The sequence below is a fragment of the Cimex lectularius genome, unplaced genomic scaffold, assembly GCF_000648675.2.
Source record: "Cimex lectularius strain Harlan isolate CLEC.00 unplaced genomic scaffold, Clec_2.1 scaffold58, whole genome shotgun sequence".
In the NCBI taxonomy this organism is placed as follows: domain Eukaryota; kingdom Metazoa; phylum Arthropoda; class Insecta; order Hemiptera; family Cimicidae; genus Cimex; species Cimex lectularius.
In genome coordinates this window covers 1,478,297-1,485,000 of record NW_019392696.1, presented here as the reverse complement: position 1 = coordinate 1,485,000, position 6,704 = coordinate 1,478,297, and positions in this window count along the sequence as shown.

The following is a 6,704-nucleotide window of genomic DNA, read 5'->3' as shown; positions in this document are numbered from 1 at the left end:
ACATCGTCCAGGGTAAGAAAAAGACTGTCCCGTAATTCTTAATGCGGCACGCCATCAGCGACGAGGTCGAAGACAAACGGGCAACAATTACTAACCATTGATCATTGTTCCTCTTCCTCATAACAAAAGAAATCTGCATGCAAAGTTAAAGAAAAGTCTGGCAACAAAATTATGTAACAAAGACAACAGTGCATCCGGCAATTTTATGAACATAATGGAGTTTGGCGACTGGCTTGAAAAATTATTTTGTGTTGTTTTCAATTAGCATTCATGATATAAATGTTTAAGATTAACTTTTAATATTAATTGATATGCTAAGTGGTATCCTGGTTGATCGTTCTTATGGTCACTATTGTGGTTCATTTTAAAAATTCGGCAGCGTGTTATGTTTAACTTCAAACCTTGAATTCGAAAAGCTAATTTGTCGTTATGGCAGTATTCTTTATCTCTTTGAGCTTGCTTACCACAGGATCAGCTTTGAGATTTCCTTCAATGTTCCACAACCAAACTTATTTTACTTAAAAAGTTTTGGTGATAATATTCGAAAAATATGAGGCATAGTCACAGCGGACTTGTCAATGGGCGGGACGAGTCGAGAAATGTTTTTTAAAGTAATTTAAGCCGTTTTAAACATAGGTTTTCCTGCCTTTGTTGTGCATGTATTTCAAAGTTATTATATATCATATATAATTTTTTATCTACGATAATAACAATATGCAAGATTAAATTTGAATAAATATATAAAATGTTACAGAAACGAAAAACGCTTCCACTGCAATAGGGCAAAAATATTTTTGTTGAAAAATCAAAAACAATTCGTTTACTTTTGTGCCCCTTCAAAACATACGAATTGTTTTTGCAGAAACAAAACTAAAAAATTGGTTTTCTCCCCAATTTCCACTTAAAAATGTATAATATTTCTGGATTTTATTGATATTCAATGTTATTACTTATTACCTAACAGTTGAAAAGCGGAATGTCTTCTTTTTCAGCCTACACCAAGGTTAAAATTTTCTGTCATTATAATGAAATTGAAATCAATAAAAGCCCCTCAAAAAATTATCTGCCATCCTGCTTTATTTACGGACACGACGTTAGTATTATTTTACTTGTAGTTCATAAGATTCTGAAGCTCTACAAAGTTTCATGGGGATCCGTGGTGTTGTTTCGACGTTATTACCATTTTTGTGAATTTCAGAAAAACTTGTACGAATTTATTAAATAATTTTGATTTTCCCCAAAATATGTGTTCAGGCGTTTTCTGGGGTGGGAAAAACGAATGGCTCGTTGAGGCTTGTTAGATTAGGCATATGTAAATATGAATTATTTAATTGACTTAAATTATGTATGAACGAATGGTATCCAACACCAAAACATCAATGTACGACCCTACTCGAATCTTCACAAGTACCTCTTTAATTTATTTAAAACAAAATAAGCATTTGTATGTGCAGGTGTCGATCAACGAAGTTAATGTTCTTTGAAGGATAAATAATCGTACATTAAAATAATAATAACTTAAATATAAAAAAATTCATACCATCATCAATAATCAAACGTAAAATTATTAATCCTACCTCAAACCACAACACACAATTTTGTTCGTAATATTATAATCCACCTATTTTATAATTATAGGCAGTATAATGTACTGAAATTAAATAAGCTAATTGGGTTCTTCCTGGTTTCAGAAAATACCAGGTGCCCAAAATATTTTCTAACTCAACCAAATGATAAGTTTAAAGTAATAATTAAACCATTAATATCCCTGATGTTGTTAATAAGCTCACCGAAAGCTAGGTAGAAATAATGATTTACTTCCGTAAAGACTTAAAGGCATCTTGTTATTTCCTTTAATACATATTTTTTTACCAAGAAAGTGAGAGGGAGGGAGGGAGAGAGAGAGAGTGAGAGAGAAATATTAGGCAGAGAGAGATAGTGAAACATAAAGAGCAAGGATAAACATAGTACAAATAAAGAGATTAAAAGGAAAAAGAAAGATAGATAAATATTAGAATATTAGTTTATTAGGAAAGAGAGTAAAATTTTGATTAAGCAAGACAAAAGAGAGAGATAGAGTGGGGAGAGAAAGAAAGAGAAAATAGGAGATAGACAGTGATATCGAAATATAAAGTGTAAAGATAAACATAGAAAGAAATAAAGAACTTAAGAGAAGGGAGAGAGAGAGAAAGAAATATTAGAATTTTCGTTGTATTACATAAGAAAGAAATAGTTCGATAGTGCAATACAAAACAGAAATTGAGAGATGAAAGGAAAGAGAGAGAGAGAGAGATAGAGTGGGGAGAGAAAGAAAGAGAAAATAGAAGATAGACAGTGATATTGAAATATAAAGTGCAAAGATAAACATAGAAAGAAATTAAGAAATTAAGCGAAGAGAGAGAGAAAAATATTAGAACTTTCGTTGTATTACATAAGAAAGAAATAATTCGATAGTGCAATACAAAAAAGAAATTGAGAGATGAAGGGAAAGAGAGAGAGAGAGAGAGAGAGAGAGAGAGATAGAGAGAGCGCGTGCGTGCGGGCGGGCAGGCGGATGTGCGTGAGTGCGTAGTGTAAAAGAGAGAAAGAAAGAGAGTGAAATAGAGAGAGTGTGTGTGTGAGAGAGAGAAGATAGAGATAGAGAGAGAGTGAGAAAAAGAGAGAAAGTTCTACATATGTATATATTATTATATAGTCCGAAGCTGTAAAACTGAGGAAAAATATTTTTCTGTAGCATCATTATAATGTCATTATGACAAAAAAGCAAAAAGTCCAACATAGTTTTCACCGCGATGTCGGAGAAACATGATATTTTATAATATAATTATGATATTGTACCAATCAGCAGAATTTTGGTACATCAGGTGAAAGTAGACTGAAAATATTACGACTTCCATTCAAATGAATTTTATCGTTTTCGTCTTAAGAATTAAGTAACTTTTGTTCGTTCCCATGGAAGGGAGACACGCGTTTTGAGGAAAAGTAAACATAAATCAGCATACTCAACTATACATCTTTTGAACGTCTCCGGTTTAAAATATTGACGATCTCCGAAGAAAAATCGGTGATAATATCCCGCAGAAAAATTGCTCCGAACGTCCAAATTCTTAGATGTCTTTCCACACCTACAAACGTTGAGTCATTCGAATGACTTTTTTTTACAATTAGCCCTGGGCAACTAATAACGGTGAATCATTTCCAAGGACGATTGCTCGTCGTTTCTGCAGATTTGCAACACAGCCGTTAGTCAGTTTATTCGAGGATATGCCGATTAATTTGCAGAACCCTTCTAACAAAAAAGGCTGTTTACCATCTTGGACGAGCACGTAGTTAAGTACTTTAATTACTTAACAAATAGTAATAATTTTAGAAAACTTTTATTATACCTCTTTTGATAGTTCACAAAACAATTGGAACATTTTACATGCTGTATGTAGTTTTTTTTCCCTTAGAACCTCTCCTCATTCAGTCTCAAATATTGATGAAGTAAATATCTTAGTCTAAGCATTTCCAAAAATGGTTATAATATAAATTTTATAATATCGAATTTGATAAACCAAGCATTTCAATAATATCGTGGAACAATCCCAATTTTTCAAAACCACACCAACATAAGTCACAATCACCACGCAAAAAATTACGTCTCTATAAAATTCAAAAAGTTTTGGCTGAAGTGGGAGAGAGAAATAATATAAATAAATAATAAATAAAACTTGAAATACTCCAGGAAATGTTACGCGATAATTAAATGAAAAGTTTTATCCATTATATTTATCTTAGGAAGAAATGAGCAATAAAGCTTGAATATTTACGTTCAATGATAGCTTCGGGTTTGCTTTCTGCAAAACTGCACTTAAAAGCAGGATGTATAGTTACGCTACTGAGAAGTTTGCGTAACGGGATCCGTTTGATAATAAGAAAAATTGATAGGGAATAAAAAAATGCACATTCATCGAATATATTTAAACACACAAGGATAAACCGAAATGCCCTCTGTTTTAAAACGGTTGCAATTCCCAGTCCGTCTACATTTGCTATGACTACAGATAAATAAACCACAAAGACAAAATTTTGAAGAAAAAAAATAGGTTTGACTAGAAATTGAAAAAAACACAATATTTACACAATTATATGTACGCCTGTCGTAGTGTACAACAAAGATGGGCATTAAAATAGATTGCAAATTAAAAGAAAAATGCATAGAAAATTTTGTTTTGGACGAAGCGTTTGAATAGCGTACAGCTTATTTTTTCTAGTGAGCCTGCCAAAAATCGAAAGGCGCGGAAGCTTTTGAGCTTATTCATTTGGAGTTGCTTTTTTTTGCTTATTTAAAAAAATGAATGGCTCGAAAGAAATTGTAAACTTCCTGACACACAGTTCGGCTTTAGGAGAAACAAGTCGATGCTCGCTTATCATTTATTGGCGACGTTTACCTCGGTTTTACTTTCAACGAAAGCGTATTGGAGCTTGTCCAAAAATAAGTGGAGCTTATGATAATGTTGATCTATGTATTTAAGGATAACAACTCCTTGATTTTCTTCTCTCTCTTTTCAGATTTTATAAAAATAGTAATGAATATAATATCTGACAGGAAAAGCTTCGTGAGTATTAATAGTGACCTCAAAGGCCCTTTTAACCTTCAGACGTCTTCCTCAAGGAGTTATCCTTAGCCCTGTTCTCATTGCTGTTTAACATCCGTCACCCCTGATTATACAAAGATAGTACAGTATGCCGATCACATTTGCATTCAGGTGAAGGAGTCTGCTTGAGTGTAAGACAAAATTAGATGATTTACTGCCAAAACTTAAAAAGTGGATTGAGTTGAATGTACTAGAGATTTCTGAAACAAAATTGGCCTTATGCCAGTTACCTGACAATATTAAAATAGCTCTCTCTGTTTTATCAGTGCAGCGACTGAAGAATATCATCAATGAAGAGTAAGGTAGATCGATCCCCAAGTTAGGATGTAGAACAGGGAAATAGTCAAATAAAAAAAACAGTTATAGAAGAAAATAATATAATTATTCAGAAATCGTGAGATGCGGTCTGGTGTGATGGAGGTTTCAGAAAAACATGTTCTTTGTCGTGGCAACGTTTCGATCTTTATTGAGATCATCTTCAGGGCCTGGGATTTACAAACATTGTTTACATTTAACAAATACATTTAGGATGTGGAAAAACGAATTTATACAATGCAAAATATATTTTTTATTTAATTATTCAGAAATCGAGAGATGCGGTCTGGTGTGATGTAGGTTTCAGAAAAACATTTTCTTTATCGTGCCAACGTTTCGATCTTTATTGAGATCATCTTCAGGACTCAAAGTGTTTGTCTTCTGTGTAATTGTGCCATTCTTGCGTGTCGTGTTGAGAGGTGGCACTCTCGTTTTTCTGAAACCTACATCACACCAGACCGCATCTCACGATTTTTGAATAATTATCGTTTAACGGTCACTAACCACACATATATTTTTTATATTCAATCAAAGTATTTCTACTCACTCAAAGTGTTTATCTTCTGTATAATTGTGCCATTCTTGCGTGCCGTGTTCAGTTGCATTGTCTCACTGGCACCCTCAACACGACACACAAGAATGGCACAATTACACAGAAGACAAACACTTTGAGTGAGTAGAAATACTTTGATTGAATATAAAAGATATTTTTTGCAGTTGACACGATAAAGAACATGTTGTTCTGAAACCTACATCACACCAGACCCCATCTCACGATTTCCGAATAATCATTTTAAAAATGTTACAATTTTACAAAGCTTGGCAAACGTAAATTAGTTTGCTACATCCAATACTCGATGTCGTCCTAGAAATCTGGGTAGAAAAGTCTCATTTTCTCATTATTTTACAATATATTGCAACAACAACATGACTTAAAAGCATCAATTGAACGATATCCAGAGATATTGTTTTGCCAAAGAAATTCACGGAAAACAGGATTGCATTTGTGTGTGCGTTTTCGATAGATGTACGAACAAAACAGTTTTTTATATTATAAATCAGAATCGCAACGTTAGTACTTATCATTTGCTGAATTCATGAGGAGCGATCAAGAATGAGATTGTTTAGAAAAACACGTTTTCATTTTTTGGCCGACGTTTCGACCTTTATTCGGGTCATCTTTCTGTCATAAAGTGTGTTGTGCCATGTTTGATGGTTCGTAAAAACCCATGGTAGATATGTTATTCCTCCCGGTTCTTAGTGACCGGTTGTTTCATAATTTAGTTCATAATTGGTACTTATTAAACCTTTTATATTTTTTCATAAAAGTTTTCAAATACGTTAACTAAAATTTTAAATATTATTTTAGTATATCAAATTTTGGGTGATGACGTGTACAATTTAGAATTATGTCGCCTTTCTTAGTTATCTACAACTTAGCTGGGCCCGACCAACATTTTAACTTGTTGCTTAAATGTACGATGAAAAAGTGCTGAAAACCAAATATGTTCTACGGTATAAAACAAATTGGTTCCTTTCGTCCTTGACTTTCATGGTAGTCCCAGCTTTATTCCTTTTTTCATATCGTGTAAGAAAATTTTATATTTTCGTTTATCACTGAATATTCTGAACTAATAACACAGCAAATAAGGCAAATTGTTATTAGTTCTATGTTTAAATAGAAATGATTACTAATTACCAATTTGTTTAGTTCTTTCATTTTTATTTTATATTTATTCTAGCCGTCGT